The sequence below is a fragment of the Cetorhinus maximus genome, chromosome 22, assembly GCF_964194155.1.
Source record: "Cetorhinus maximus chromosome 22, sCetMax3.hap1.1, whole genome shotgun sequence".
In the NCBI taxonomy this organism is placed as follows: Eukaryota; Metazoa; Chordata; class Chondrichthyes; order Lamniformes; family Cetorhinidae; genus Cetorhinus; species Cetorhinus maximus.
Window position 1 is genome coordinate 18,797,520 of NC_135900.1, and position 17,277 is coordinate 18,814,796.

Below are 17,277 nucleotides of genomic sequence, written 5' to 3' on the forward strand. Positions count from 1 at the left end.
TGGGAAGCAGCAGCATTGAAATTCCCCACAGGGAAAGCAAGAGGCCATGTTACCCTGAACAAAAGTCACAAATATCATAACCAGTTAATAACAGCATTTACAAAGGTCTTGTAACAAATTACCTGTTGACCTTTGTGGCAACTGATGGTGCCTGAGAAAGGAGAAACCCTTTTGAAGGATTTGGGGGTTTGTGACACATTTATGAAAAGAGCAAATTGATGTGTCCTGCACTAAGTGTTGGCTGACAGGAATATATTTTACCTCAAAGAAACTTTCAGGTGAAGCTCTTATTTTTTTCCCCCAAATTGTTTTCTAGTCTGTGACTGTTCAGGTTTTATCCTGTTTGGTAGATAAACATTCCATTTAAAGCTTTTCACTCTTTTACACCAATTGGTGTAAATAGACTTTCCAAATGAGGACAATCCTGCACAATTATCTTGGAATAATTTTCAAAATGGAGCATGTCCTTTTTCCTAATGTTCAGTTTTGTATCTTTGTGGCCTTTTTTTTTGCTTTGATATATCTATTCAACAAGTTACATCTTAATTTATTTACTGTCAAGATTTTATGCCATAACTTACTTGTATTTATGATATTAGTATTTATGAGTTAGCCCATAATGAATAGGCAAAGGGAGCATAGTAATGATGAGTAACAATATAAAAAAGATGTTCAAGTGATGGTTTTGTGATGCAGTCTTCAAGTATCACATGCAGAAAAACTGTAAAATAGCAAATTGGTTGAGTTTACTTATTTCCCACAGGTAAATAGATTAATATAACTATGGGATGTTTTAATTTTTGCTTTTTTGTCTCAGCTTATTGTAAAGCTAGCTTAAAAATTATACATCCATTCGTACCTCTTTGACTTGCACTTTTTAAAGCAGTGACTAAGTTCTAAAAGTCCATTTGATAAAAATTGCTCAGTGAAACACTTTTTTGAGAAGTTTACAAATCCAGCCATCAGTGTTATTAGAGAAGTACTGTAATTTTAATGTTTTTTTAACTTAAATAGGCACTGTTGGTAAAAAGACTTGTTTATAGAAATTTTTACTCTGCAGTTTTTAATTCAGTGGGTATAGTATTACAGATAATGTCATGGATGTTTTAAGGCCTGCTTTGATGGTTTCTTTTAGTGAGATTGTTAAAAAGACCCAGGCTGGTGAAAGTTCATTGTATGCACTGTTTGTATGTAAAGTACTATTTTTTCCCTCGCTTTAAATCTTGTAAATTTCAGTGTGTTCACCCTCATCAGTGTTTTCTCCATAATGGGGAAATGTGTTTGTATTATAGTTTCAAGAAGTTGTAAATGCCTTTCTGGTATGCTGAGTGCAATTTATTTTGTGAAATCTATACATGACACTGATTTGGTCATTTCCCTAGTATTGCTGCATTGATGATTCACTCAAAGTATGTTGGTAACAAACCAACATGTTTTTAACCTTTTTAATGTATTGAAACTAACAAAGCTTATGAAACTAATAATACCCAATTAGTCATAAAGACTTTGCTGTATATCAACACACACCCTCTCACTATTGTTACACCCGAATTGAATGGCACTGTTTAATATTAAGAACACTTTTGATTTAAGGATTCTAATGCGGGGCATTTCAGGAATTTAGGTTGTGAATTTTATCACTTAAGCCTACTTGCCTTGGTTGGATGTGGTTAATAGTGTTGTTGTGCTGCAAACGTTCCACGTTAAATTTATATTCTATGTTGTTCCCAATTATTCACAAATGGAACTATACTAATTGTAGCTGTGGGGGAAACCTGTCCTAAACCCTATGGACAGAGGAGAATAGGTAGATGCCAGTGATTTATACGAAAATGAGAAAAATTGACTCAAAAATCTTATTGCACATTTTCATTCTGCCATATTTGGCTGTTGACTATTATTGCCCACTATTCTTAAACTTATTGGATAGTTGTCCTGCCCCTTGCTCTTCAATCCCATCCTCAATTGAAGACCTGTCTCCCTTGATGGATGCATCACTGTTAGTTTGTAAACAGGTTTCAAAGTTTCAGCTTTACTTTAGCTTGTCAAAGATTAATTGTTTTAGTCTGATATTTGTGTACATTTGAAGGCTGTTTGATTTTTAAGGATTTTTAAAAAAAATCTGGCAATGCAATTCCTTAAGTTGTCATTCTAAGAATGTGTACATCACTACAGACAATCATAAACGGATGAAACATGCATCAGTGATGTAATGCTGCCTTAAAGCCATGATATGAGAAAACACAATTTATTTGCACAACCAGGCACTAGATAGGTCCAATTTTAATTGTAGTTATTAAAGTTCTTAATGCATAGTCTATAAGTATATGGAACTTGGGTGCCACGAGTTGTAGGCTTACCTACATTTTATTTTCTGCATGCTTTCACTATGTGTATCCTGTAAGTTGCCTGCAGTACGTATCTATGCAACTGAATTGCACAGTATATCCTAGAGCTATCTTCAGAATTAAGAAACGGTGAAAGCCACATGAAGTGTCAAATAACATTAAATTAATTAAAACAGAAGCTATAATAATTTTTCCCAATATGATCCATCTGGTAACTTGAATTAATGAGTGTGATGAATTGCGAGTCCATTAGTAAAAAGCAAATGAGGTTCTTTGCCGGGATGGGGAGTTAATCTTTAATGCATTGTATAGAAAAATGAAGAATGTTCATTGAACATATGCACTTGAAGCTATACAGTATTCTCCAAGAACTTCCCACTTGCTGGTAACTTTAAGTTCTGTGTTTTGTTAAAAAGTTATAACTAACTTTTAAATAAATTTGATCTAAGGTTTAAAATTTCACCAAATTTCTCAAATGGTTTGCACACATCCTTTCGAACTTCCAAGGGCACAAATACTTGTTCTGACAACATAATTCAATGGTGGTTGACACCTGTAACTGAGACTGATTGATTGTAAAATTTTGCCTTGTATGAAAGGTTGAATTGGATGGTTCGTATATTTTTCCCTGCAATCTAATGTCCTGTCAATTATAAGCTACTAAATTGGACTTTTTATAGGTTACCAGTTCTATACTACCTTTTGCCTTTATTAAATTTTCCCTTGGGTTTCCAATGGAAAAACTAAAGAAGTTGCTGTTGCCCTGCAATGAAAAGTTGGCTGTGCCTTGCAGCTAACAAAAATCTAATTATTTAATCTTCACTAATTCCAAATTTCAAAATAAAATCAATTTCTTACGTTGCTTCAGAACTTTGAATTATTTTAGCTGCTTAAAGATATAAATGTTTAAAAACATACTCCAGTGAGATATCCCAATTTAAAATCAGTCTCGTGTTTCTTTCACTATTTACTTGTGTCAACTTTTTCTGCAGATTTAGGAAACCTGTCTAGCCTGGTGTTTTTTGTTTTGTAAACTGGTAGCTATGTAGTGCTTATTGTGTCATTTCACAGTTGCAGAAAATTTCTATTTCATCTTTATAAGCCAATTAAGGATATTATGCCTTAAAGTGGTGAATAAAATATTGTTAATGGTTATCTTGTATACAAAAATTAGGCCACAATTTGCATGAGGAATTATCCACAGTAATCAAAACTAGAGACTTGTACAAAATACGCTTGTAAAATTTTTGTATATTGTGTAAACGCTGTAAAATGCTGGCTTTGTTACCTGTATAAATACAATTTTTTTAATGACCTGTTACATGGGTGTGAAAAATTGCTTTGTAATATAATTCGAATGTGATCTCTACAAGTTAAAATTCAATAATTATCCCTCTTACTTCAAAGCCTTAAATATCAAATCACTTATGTTCTGTGCCATTTCTCGTTGTGTTTTTATTATTAGTTGATTTCTTAATTATATCTGTGGATTATGAATGTTTTGATAATCCTTAAAGCTACATATGGTTGAATTGATTACATTTTTTGGTGGAATAGAAATTATGTGCATTGTTTTGTGATCCATATTTGGATTCAGCTTCAAATCTATTTCTTTTAAATGGCTTAATCAACTGAATTCTGTATTTCCCAACCCTGTTCCTTTGGACACATTGCCCAGAAAGAGGACAAAGCTTTGCCTATTGGCTATATGTTGCTAAACAAACAATACATTCTACTTGCTTCTTTACAAAACTCATCAAATCTTCAAATGTTTAATATTTCTACTAAACATTAAGTGTAGAAAGCATTTATAGGTGTTAATGCCTGGATAAATGTACTATGATACCTTTTTCAATATTTTACAATTCCAGTGTGCCTTAAAAGGTTTCTACTTTGCAGAATTTTCGTTGTAAAAGCTGGACAGATGATTATTTCCATTTTCTGGTTTCAAGATTTTTTAAAGCTTTTTTTTAATATTGGTAAGCACCTATATAATCACCATGAGACATTATTTCCCATCTGGAGATCCTGGGACATGGATTTGCCATATTCACATATGAGCATTTAATAAAGTTTATGGAAGTGATTTTATATGTTGGTTTATTCATTTAATCAAAGTTTTCTTTCAACACGTTGCACCACAAAACCATCTCCAAGGACTTATTGCTCCAGCATGTATTAAAATTACAATCAAAAACATTTTTTTTAATGTGTGGTAGTAGAGATGAAAATAGTTAGTCTGTGAACAAGTTTGTAACATTTAACATTAGCCCTGTCACACACGTTTATACCCACCTTCGTGTCATTGCATGGAATTGCTTTAAAACTGTTGGTATCATTTGCCACATGCCAAGTCATTTGACACGAGCTTTTTTTTTAAAAGTCAGGATAAATTGACTAAAAATTTACTACCATAATTTCATTGCAATCAACAGAGGAGGCTATTCTGACCATAATCTTAAGGATTGTACAAAAGATAATAGATGAACCCAAATTTATGTCTTTATCTGCCTGTGCTTTCAAAATTGCTGGTCAGAGGCACCGTAGGATCATTTTTAATAGGGTCACTTCACAAAGTTGACCTACTTATTGATATCATTGGAAATGAGTTACACAATTAACTGTTGCTTATCAGGTGAATACCTAAAACACTGGAATGGGAGCAAGAGATTTTTAGAACTAGGATCATAGAATGGCCTCCTTTTGTGTTGTAATCGTGTGGCCCATCGTATTAATTCTGGCTGTCTAAGAGCTATTCGGCTAGTCCCATATGCTGCCTTTTCCCTGTAAGTCTCCAGATATTTTCTCCTCATAATTATCCAATTCTCTTTTAAAAGGCTCGATTGAATCTACCTCCACCATACTCAGGCAGTACGTTCCACATGTTAACCAGTCATTGGTTTTTCCACATGTTGCCTTTGGTTCTTTTGCCATTCACCTTATATCAGTTCTTTTGGTTCTCAGCCCTTCTGCTAATGGGAACAGTTTCTCCCTATCTTCTTTGTCTAGACCCCTCAATGATGTTGAACACTGTCAAATAACATCTCAACCATCTCTAAAAAGGTGCTAATGAAAAGGCTGGTGTACTTAGTTGATAAGCCACCAAGGTCCAATCAAATGCCGCCTAAGACACTGAGGGAGTAAGGATTGGAGTTACGGAGGCATTGGCCACGTTCTTCCAATCCTCAGATACAGGGCTGTGCCAGAGGACTGGGGAATGGCAAATGTTACTCCCTTGTTCAAAAATGGATGTAAGGGTAAACCCAGCAACTACAAGCCAGTGAGTTTAACCTCAGTACCTTGGTGGTGGGAAAGCGTTTAAAAATAATAATCCAGGATAAAATTAACAGTCACTTGGGAAAAAGTGGATTAATTAAGCGAAGGCAGTGCAGATTTGTTAAGGACAAATCATGTTTAACTAGAGATTTTTAAGTAACAGTTGATTCATGAGGGTAAATAGGGTTGATGCGGTGTACGTGGACTTCAAAAAGGCCTTTAATGAAGTACCACATAAAAAGCTTGTCAGCAAAGTAGTAGTCTATGGAATAAAAGGAAAAGTGGCATAATTGATACAGAGTTGGCTCAGTGACAGGAAATGGAGAATAGTGGTTGATTTTTGAATGGGATAAAAGTATATAATGAGGTTCTCCAGAGGTCGTTATTAGGGCCACTGCTTTTCATGATCTGTATTAATGACTTGGACTTGGGTGTACAGGGCTCAATTTCAAAATTTGCAGATGACAGACATAGACATTAAGAGTGTTTATAGGAAAAAAATCCGAGCTTTGAGCATCACTACAAGATCTGCTAAGAAAGTGGGACAAAAAGAGCATTGGTCTTCTGCCCCTTGCAATACATTTAATCCTTGTGAAGTTTTTGGTGCAGTTACTGATATTAAGCCTTGGAAAGCACAAAGGTCTTTAAAGTTAACAGTTGGGGAAGGAGGCAAGATGGATGGGCTACAGTTCTGCAAGTTGTTTTTCTTGATGTCAAGGTGTATTCAGATGTTTACCATCTTTTGAACAACATTTATGATTATTAATCTCTGCAAAATACTCTTCCCCTGAGTTGAGAACCTATTCTAAATCTGGTAGTGTGATCTCTTGTGTATGAATTAGAAATGAGGGAAGAGTGAGGTTGTAAATCATGAATGGAATAGTTTTCTCTGCAGCATTGTTTTCAGTATAAGAACCTCTGCATTGCGCTAGTAATTTCAATTTAATACCTGAATACTGTTGAAAGCATTGCCACAATTTATGAATCCAACTCTTTCTGTAACATGCATCTCAGCATCATTCTCTCAACAAAAGTCTTGTACAAAACTACTACATCTTCAAAATTCTCATGTAGAAATGAGATCAAAAACATTTGCTTTATAAGGGGAGAAGCAGGGAAGACTTTGCACCACCATTGTTCTGTGGCCAAAATGTGTTGTGAAATTTCGCTGCAATTGACTTCGGGTGTATTTCCATCGCAATTGTAGAAGGTAACATAACTATGCCTTCGGCTGTGAGGTTGATCACTATTTAAATATGCTTTTGTCTTTGAAATATCTAGTATTTACAAACACCATGAAAGTATTTGGGATTGGCAAATATTGGACTGGTGTGCTGAAATTTATTTTTATTTCATTTTAAATTCACTAGTCCAGCATCTAACCTTTAAAAGTACCCCCAAAAAGTGGAAATCTTAATAGCTCCATTGCGTGCATCAGTTTAAAAAAAAAATGTTCTTTGGACCTTTTATCTATCATTATTATATCACTTTCAGACCTTTTCTGTAGTGGATGTTATAACTTCCCACTCAAGACTACAGCATGGAGTTTATGGATCTTAGTTTTAATTTCCTGTAGTCCAACTGTTGTGCCTAATGGCATAATTTGAGTCATTATTATTTATATATTCAAACATCATAAACTGTTTTTGTGAGCATACGAACAAGGAGTAGGTCGTTCAGCCCTTCGAGCCTGCTCCGCCATTTAATAAGATCATGGCTGATCTGATAGTAACCTGAAATCTGCATCCCACTTAGCACCGACAACCCATCACCCCTTTACCAAGAATCTATCCAGCTCTGCCTTAAAAATGTTCAAAGACTCTGCTTCCACCATCTTTTTCAGGAAGAGTTCCAAAGGCTCGTGACCTGGAGTGAAAAAATTTCACCTTATCTCTGTTTTAAATGGGCGACCCCTTATTTTTAAACAGTGACCCCCTAATTGTAGAATATTCCAGAAGAGGAAACATCCTCTCCATATCCACCCTGTCAGGGGGTCTTATATGATAGGATCTTATATGTTTCAATCACGCCGCCTCTTACTCTTCTAAACTTCAGTGGATTTTGAGATTCTCATGAGTGTTGTTTAGCCAGAGTAAACTTGATTCCTTTGCAGGGAGTTAGTTACCACTTATTGCTATCATTTTCTACGGATAAATTTTGTCTTGCTTATGCAAATGGATAAGGCAACCATGTGGCCAGATAAAATGTCCAAACACCATATTTTCAAGTCTATATTCTTGCCTCACTAGATTAATGTTTAATAGCACTTTTAACCTCTGCACATGGCCTAAATAAATAAAATAACCAAAATAACAACTACACAGAGGAAATGTGCTGAATTTGTAAATGTCAGGGTTGTCATGTTAATTTTAGCCTTTCCTATTGAGCAGAGTTGATTTTCTGTATTGTTGCATTAAACCACTTGTGAAATAAATGTTTGCTAAATTGTAACCATACTAAAAAATAGTGTACATTTTCTATTTAATAATGTGGCCTAACATGAGTTGTCTATAATTGTAATCTTTTGAAGATTTGAGCAAGATCTGTACTAATATTACCAGCATGTTCATTTTCTGTATCAACATTTTCTATTATCCCAGTAACTAATTTTTTATTATGGCCCACTTATAATTTTCAAGCATTGTAACACCAGTTTGGTGAACATTAATCATCTGTATTGGATCCACAAACTATCCACAATGTTCCAATTTTGGTATCAAAAATTCTTTACGTTTTACTTTAGCTAGCAACCTTTATCTGATATGGAATCAGTTGCTTCCAGTCTTTTAACAATTCGAGGGCCAAGTCATTTTGTGCAACTTTTAGGCATTTGAGCTGGAAGCAGGTTTCCTGTTGCTCGTGCAGATTGATAAATAATCTTTTATCATGGATGATAAGATGTAGATGGAGTTGTCTGAAGATGAAGAAATAAATTGACTCAGTAGAAAGACAAAAGCATATTCGATTTATTGAAAATGGCTGACAAATTTGAATCATGAACTCCAAGACTCCTTATAACTTCCAACCAGTATTTTTAAGAGTGCTTTTACAGTACATTTGTCAACATTGGGATGGTAACTTGGGCACTGCACTGGTTGAACAATTGATCTATGTATTGGATTAGCTGTTATCCACTTTAGATGTGTGTTTCACTTCAGTTGTTCATTGCTGAGGCAGGTGGGAGGGTTTTTAATTATCCTTCAAAACCACAAACAGCAGTAAAAACTTCAGCTCTGCTTTGGTTTAGGATCAGTCATTGTAATCTGCACACTGGTCAACTGTGAAGGCACAGTGTTTACTTTTAGATGTGGAAGTTGTCCTCGGTAGTATTTGCATACCACTTAATCAAATAAATCTACTTTGTTTGAAATGTTGAGAGAGTTAACACGTTGCATTAGTTATTTTTAGATTGGTCATTATATTTCCCTACTGCCTGGTACCTTTTATAGACTGGTGATACTGGATTAAGTGGTGGATGAATCCTTGCACCTCGTGTGACCAAGGATTCACAGTTCTTAACCTCCATAAAGCTATTACCTCTACACAAGCATCACTGTTCACTGGATTTCAATGTAATTACATTTCGATGTGTGACCAAAATACTTGGGAGAATTTTAATTAGTTTGAACTGTAGCATTAATTTTTGGATTTATGGTTAAACAATGTTTTAATGTAGATTTGCGTATAGTCTTAAATTCTGAAGTAACACAAAGGTGTGATTTTCAAGGTTAATCCGTGTTGGTGCAATTTGAGCAACTTTTTGGGGTGGGTGGTGGAGCTTGGTTATGGTGCGACATGGGGAAATGCTGTCTCATGAAGATTACGTAAAATAGGTTCAGTTTTATTGAGTGTAAAAGTTTTTCATCCCCCCCGCCCCCCACCAACAAACAAATTTCTGGTTCAGATGATTACTGAAAATTTAGTGTGCTAACGGATGTGGTATTGCAACATTTCTAGATTGCTGCAAAACTGGATTGGATCTCTTGATAAAATTATACTTTATATGGCTTTGCTTTTTAATAGACTGTGCTATTCATAGTTCAGCTAAGCATTAAAATATACATAAACAGGCTTGAATACTGTTTGAATGTAGTACAAAAGCTGTAGCTTCTTAAGGAATTTTATTAAAAGACCTAGTCTGATGCATTTAATACAGTGTAACTTGAGGGGAAAATGTGGTGTACAGTAACTTCTATTAAGCAGTGGTTGCATCAGCAGCTAGGTTTCAAGAGTAATTAACACAAAATCTTAGTTTATTTATTCCTGCTATTAAGTAATGGAATTCATAGTCAAAAGACTTAATTTAACTAATGGTGTTGATAGTAGTTAGTGTAAATACTTGAGGAAACCATGAATTACAGGACTTGGGGAAACTTGTGGTTGTTGCAAAACTTTGTAAAATTGCTTTAATGTTTTTTATTCACATTGCAATAATCTAGATGATATTTAAATTGAAGATAATGTTAAGAGTTTTAGCTCGAAACATTGTATATCTGCATGTCTGGTTGTTATGCAAGAACGCAATTCATGTCTGTTTTTGTAAGGTGCGATATAGTGACAGTTTTCCAGCAAATACCATTTATCAATTAATGCCTATATTGAAAATGTTTCAAGTTTGAAAGGGAGTATTTCCACAAATTAACCCAGTTGTGATCCTTGAGCTGTATTTCAAGAATCTCCCTAGGTTTTAAGTTAATTTTCTTTTTTTAATATGCTGTTGTATGACTTTTAATTCCCTCTTTAACTGCCTCTTTTGTTTTCAAGAATTTAAGTGTTAAGTGCAAACTTTCCCAAAACTAACAAACAGAATATTTTAACATTAACATACACTTTAGTTGTCAATTCATGCATTATGACTGGGCACTCAGTAAAATGTGACTGTTAGCTCAATAACTGTTTTGAAATAAAATAAAGAATTTAAAACTCAGCCATCACATCTTGGCACTAGTGGACAAATTGTTACCACTATTTACTGAGTCAGCTGGTGAAAGGTCACAATTGGGCTCAATTTTCATGCTTGAAATGTTTTCTAATGAATCTGAGTGGTTCAAGTTTTTAAATGGTTTACTTCTAAATGTTATTGAAAAATACTTCTGACGTATGTTCATCAATTAATTTACTGATGTGTAGAGTAATATTGGTCTTGAAAATGCATATTTTGGTATATTCTGGGATTTTTAGAATGTGTGGAAAAATATTTGGAAAAGTTTGCAACTGCTGAAAGCGAAAGTTTAAATTGTTTCGGATTTCTTTGATCTGTAGTATTTGAACATTAATGGGGAAAAATTGTTCAAGCCACCAATATTAATACACAAATGCATGATTTATAATATGTACTTCAGTAAATTCAGTATGAAGGTGTAAAGTATGTACAAACGTAGTCAGGGAAGAACAAAATCTACATCATGAATTTTGACACATTACAGCTGTCTGAAGAGAAACGTCTCCAGATAAAAGAAACAACAAAGGCTCTTCACAGAAAAGACTGCCCTTTATCCATCTGTTGGAATTTCATGGTTGAACAGGAATTCTCAGGCTACGTGGTTAAACGGAGCAACAGTAACGAATAAAGCAAATCCACTGTAATGGTAACTGATTGCTCTACATTTTTTTTATGTTGCTTGATTAACCATTTTATTTGGACACAACCTGTGTGACTTAAAAGTTACTAAAAGCTTTGGCAACTCTTCGTATTCTAAGCGTTAGAAGTACATGACATGTAAAATTAAAAGTCGTTAGCTTCACTGTTTTTATAGTTCTTTCATCTTGTTACCAAAATTGTTACAAAAATGTTAATGTTCAAATAATGACTGTAAACAGCTAAGTTTCAGTTTATCAAAATAGATGTACTATTAGTGTTGTAATAAACTGTTAAATGGAGCCTACAGTTGTAGATTATGCAAGTTCTCAGATTCAGTTTCTTGATGTTGAATTCCTTTTGAAGGCTGTATGTTGTGGTATTTTAATTTGATAAATTCCAACATGTGTAATTTGTCTCAATTGGTTTGGACCTTGTGTTAGTCAATCTCCCGTTGTAGTTTTAATACAGAAGCATCAGAAATGTAGATAAAGAAATCCAGATGTGGCTGATTAAGGACATTTTTAACACGTTCACTACACGTCTTGGACATAAAATCAGTAATATAATCTGTGACAAACACTACTTGTGTAGAAGACATTTTTCCTGTTTTGTATGTCAAAGCATAGTGTGTTGGACATGAAATTCTGATTTTAGTGAAAGGACTTTTTAATGTCCTGTGTTAATTGTTTATATCTGCCTCTGCTACCTCAAATGGGGAGAGGAATGGTTTACTTCAAAAATGTACAACAGTTGCATTTGTATTTTAATGTAGACTATTTGGGACTACCAAATATTTAGATTTTTTTTTAAATAATTGAACTCAGTACAGACAATCTGAATATAGAAGTAGAAGCCCATGTTCTAAGTTTTTGTTGTGGTAATTGAAACTGAAAGCTGTGTATCTGTTTTCATTTTGTCTTGAGTTTGAATTTAAAAACCACCAAAACCTCTACACACTGCTTTTTACTTTGTGAATAGATTTCTAGCTTTCAGTAGAAGATGCACTTATGTCAAGTACTTTTCGGTAGCCTTAGTTTCTAAAAATTAGCTAAAAAGGTGTCTAAAAGCATGTATGGTTAAAAGGGCAGTTCGTATAGATTAATTTTTGATAGTTTTAATGTTATTGTACAAATCCAGAACGAAACAAGGATAGCACAGCTTTAACTGTCTGTATATTAGCACTATTTTTGCACTGAAAAGTCTTAAATGTTAAATGTGTGAAACTTGACTACTGGCCAAATACAAAAAAATGTTTAAGCTTTTTGAAGAAAGAATGCTTTGGGGCTGAGGTGTGATCAGTCTAATGCACATTGCAAAATGATATGTCCTGAGTGTAATAAAAATGTCAGTTCAATGGGTGACTGGTTGAACTAGTGGTAGTGGTTGACTCCCATTTAGAGGCCCTGGTTTTGAGATCTAGTGTCCATTGAGCTTGGGACTCGGCTACTTTCTTGAGAATTATTTCCTCAGTCCCTCATAGCTGGATGTCGGAGTCAGAGTTGCTGTGGCAGCATGCACTTTTACATGCGTGTTGCAGCCTAGAGTGATGGTAGAGGCTCCAAATTTTTTCCCAACGTTTAGCTGACTAGGAATCTCTCCCAGTCTTGCTGTCTGCCATTGGCATGTGTTGGAAGGATAATCAACCTGTCATAAACACATTTTTGGTCATCAGGTCCTGTGGTGTGATTCGAACCCATAGCTTCTGACTCGGGCAAATGCGCCATCCACTGTACCAGAGACCTCCCTCATAGCTAGATAGGAGTCTCTTTTTATGATCAATGATTTGACTTTGAAAAATCAATTGGAAGATTTAATCCCATTATGTAAAGTTTGCTTCCTTTTGGCTAATCTCAAGCGTTACAGATAGCATCTGTGGAGAAGTTTGTTGATCAGACTGTAACGGACAAATTTCAGCACTAGAATTGGAGCACTTAAAAAGTGAGAGTAAATGTGTTTTTCTTCTGTAAAAAAAAAAGATTGGTCATACTTTTTATTCTCAAACTTAGCCAGCAACAGTTTTTCAGTATCCAAGTTATTTATGGTTCCTCACTACATTAAACGTATCAGCATTGGAAGGAAGGAAAACAAGGAAACAACTCGCAAGCAATGTTGTGTGTGTTTTTATTTGGAGGGGGGGGGCGCGGTGGTGGCGGCAGGGTGCCATTGATGTAATTCCTTAGACCGTGTAACAGATTATTCACTGTTTCGTGTCATTATAATGTGCAAAATTTTCGTGTTTTACACAAGTCAGTTTTTTTATTAAAAAAAAGACAATGTCTACCCTAACTTTTTTTATTCTAAAATTGGTAATTTTGGTTTAGCATTATATTTTGTTCTGCTGGAAAACCTTTGACCTGAACCAGTATTTGAAAAGTACATTTCCAGGCATTGAAAATAGATCATATTTACATGAAATTACTTCATAATTTACTGCTTTTGTAACTAGAGCTGTAATGGGTTGGACATTGTCTTTTTTAAAATGATGAATTTTGCTTAGTTGTGAACGTTAACCTTTCTAACTCTTGCAAGCTGTGTTTACCAAGAAACCAGACAGCTCATAGGGTTTTCCAGTCCACAGGTATGAGATCTTTAATTAAATAATGTTGGACATTTACCAAAAAAATTCTTTAAATATGTGTTCAAAAACAAGACTCAGGTAAGTAAAATAAGTTTTTTTTAAAAAAATTAAATTTGGATAGTTTGCTTATCTGCTTTTAAATTATTGACTAAGCACTTCTGTTGCACATTTTTAAACAGCTTTTTTAAATAAAAGGTTTTATATAAAATTCAGTGTTTTTATTTAAGTGGTATGCAGTTGGATAATGTATAAATGTATCAAAGATTTGTCTATAGTTTTGAAAGAATATTGGATATTTCAGTGTTGAAACAGGTTAGATTGTGTAAATGGGTTGATTTATTGAGTTAAATAGTTTTTAATTAAAGAAAATATATTCTACTTAAGACCAAACACACAACATTTGTCTTACTGGCCCAGATTTTATTGCAGTTCTAACGGCAAAATTTTCACCTTCATTACAACTATAAAACTGACAGCTGCTTCTGGCATCCACACATGTGCAGTTAAACATGGAAATCCAGAAATTGTGGCCAGTGATTTCCCTGCTCCCCCACGGGGTTAGAAGACCCTACAAATGGGAATCTTCTGAAATTGCTTGTATTTCCACTTCCGCACTGTTGGTCTTGCTGTAAACCTGTTGAAAAGAGTTGCACCTTGTTGAATGAGATGTGACTGGGTTTTTAACAGCCTTCTACATTCACAGTTACAATCTCTCTAACCCTGAAACACTTTTTTATGGAATGTCATTTAGATTTTTTAATTTGATATTTCAGCTACCTTAATCCAATGCATATGTCCCAAGCTTTTTTCTGATGCCAAAATTTGAAGAATGTGAAGTGGTTTTTACATTTTTTTGGCTGAGAATTCTTGAAAGTGATTGGTTGCTTGCCTTGCCTGATGGCATCTCTGCTAGATGCTGGCAATCCTTTTGAGCTGACGCCAGAATTAAAAATATCGCTCAGAGATGAAATCCATGCCAGAGAGATCATTTTTAACAGCAGATGCTTTCTTCGAAGTCACTGGCAAATGCTGTTGCTTGGCTGCTGATTGCAAAATCTGGGCTGATAGGATATCTCCTGTTAGTGTCAAATTATGTTAAAACTCAGTCCTTGGAAAATTATATTTCATGCTGGATCAATACTTTTAAACCATGTTAATTGGTATTTGCAGTGTTTTAGGAGAGCCTTCTCAGGTAACATTTGCACTGTTGAAAACCTCAACTTTCATTAGAGCATGTGTAGGGAACAAAAAGGTGTGACCTGCATGTCACAGCTCTCATCCTTTGAAGATTCAACCTGGATTCCACAGAGCATTTGTACTCAGTGTAAGCATTGTCCACAAGCTCTGCTCCCGTTAACCTTTGTCATGTGCGGGATCCTTCTGCCTATGAGAAATGATGGGCACGCAGTGAACAATCCACTTTAGATGTGGTGTCTTCATATTGCGTACCTTTGCTAATAGCTGAACCCTTGAGAGGCATATTCTGCCACAAGTGCCACGCATGAAGGTTCCAAATGTTGTGGCTTGTTTTTGGCATTGGCGCCTGTTGCCAAGTCGCAATAGCCACTGGCTATTGTGCACGCCAGCACATAGGTGTCGCCATTTTCTTCTGTCATCAGCTCATGACTCCCAGGTGTGATAATCTATATTTAGGGCTGTGTTCCCCAATCTGACACTATTTTAATGCCTCGGGTGGCAGGGGGTGTGGAGATGTTGGAGAGTTGTTGAGCTCGGTGGGGGGGGTTTGTTGGGGGGAGTGGGTGTTTGACTGAGGGCAGGGCGTTTAAAGCTGCTGGGTTTGACCTGAAAAAGTGAAGACCCAGCATTTTACAGGCTGTGGTTGTAACAGACTTCAGAACTGGTGCTTAAGCCACACCTACCAACAGAGAAAAGAAACATTTAAAGGAGTCACTCAGCTGTCAACAGCTGCCATTGCTGCCTCGGAGCTCTTGACCCCAAAATCTTATCATTGTGACCCACAGTTTGGGAACCCCTGGTTTAGAGTTTTCATGTCATGCTTGTAAGCATCCTTGAAGCGGAGCTTTGGGCATTCCACTGATTGTGTGCCTCTGACGACCTCATCATACAAAAAGTCCTTGGGCATGTGACAATCTTCCATTGAGTGGATGTGCCTGAGCCAACGAAGCCACCTCTGTTTTGAGTGCTAACAAACTTGGGAGTTCTGCCTTTGAGAGATCTGCCAAATTCGTAATTTTTCTCCTGCCAGGATATACCTATAGTGCACTGCAGGCAGTGGAAGTGGAGATGGGAATTAATATTTTCTTGAAAAGCTGTAAACCCATGTTTCACAGCCATGCAATAAAGTTCTGAGAACACAGGCCTTATAAACCATCAGCTTGTTCTTAAGGTTCAGCTTGATGTTATTCTATACATGTTTCATAAGTCAACCAAAGGCGGTAACTGCTTTCCCTGTGTGTGCATCAAGTTCTGCATCAAGGGATAGATGGTCTGTCACTGTGGATCAGAGGTAGCAGAATTCGCTAACCACTTCCAATGGTGGGGTGTCTAGTGTGATCAGGGGCAGACATGCAACACCTTGTCCCATAGCCATGGTTATAGATGCTTATAATCATCTCCCTGTGGTTATCATCTGATGGAGGCTCCATCAACATCACATATGCCTGGGCACCAATTCAGCATCTCTGGCAAAAGCATTTCTGTGACTCCTTAGATGACATTCAGGCGAACATTCCAGTTAGCTAGAGGCTATTCACCCTGAGTGACTTGAATGCATATGTTGGGGCAGACTGATTCATTGCTAACGTGCCTTGGTTGTCATGGGCTAGGCAAGATCATCAATAACGGACAACGCGTTCTTGAGCTTTATGCCCATGATTGCTGCATCATCAATGCCATCTTTCAGGGCAGACATCACCACATGGTGTCACCTAAGATCTGGACATCATGAGAAGGCCCAGTGTTCTCCACACCACAGTGCAGATTGTGACACCAACCATTCTCGTTAACAGCAGATTGAATGTGCATCTCTTTCCCCCCCCACCCCCCCCTCCAAAACGTTTCACAGGCCCAAACACGATAGCTCACCTTGCATCAACACCCCATTAACTTTAATGATAACTCTGCCAAATGTGGGAATCCTTTCTACAACGTATGGAAAGCTGGGCAGTTTGGTAATAAGCCATCTCAAAACTTGAGTAGCCATCAGTAATAGGCTAACAATATTACTGGGATTTAATTGACAAGCAGCAACGTCCTTTGAAGTGAAGTATATCTGGTGCCCATCTAGACTTAATTCAGTGTATTAGTTCAGCCCATACAAGTTCTAAGATGCCCTCCAAGCATAGCCACTGAATTCATGGACTCACCATTTTCAATCAATTTTATCCACGTTTGGGACACAGATAACATAATATTCAACCAGGAGAAAAGCATTGTAATAAAGGTATCCTACACATTGCTGAGGAAAACTTTATTCTCTTTTCGGCTCTTAAGCCCTTGGCATTCCAGTGTGA

The 17,277-nt window shown here is 36.0% G+C and overlaps 1 protein-coding gene across 2 annotated transcripts in view; it reads left to right on the forward strand.

Annotated features, from left to right (window-relative positions):
* cpsf6 (cleavage and polyadenylation specific factor 6) overlaps positions 1 to 17,277 on the forward strand; it is an 84,785-nt gene that overhangs the window by 25,704 nt on the left and 41,804 nt on the right. Inside the window, exon 10 of one of the 2 annotated variants that reach the window (XM_078567866.1) lies at positions 11,051 to 12,157. The exons of the other annotated variant lie outside the window; for it this stretch is intronic. The gene's annotated coding sequence lies outside the window, so the exon portion shown is untranslated. Of the gene's footprint in view, positions 1 to 11,050; positions 12,158 to 17,277 lie in introns of those variants that run through there. 2 annotated transcript variants of the gene reach the window in all.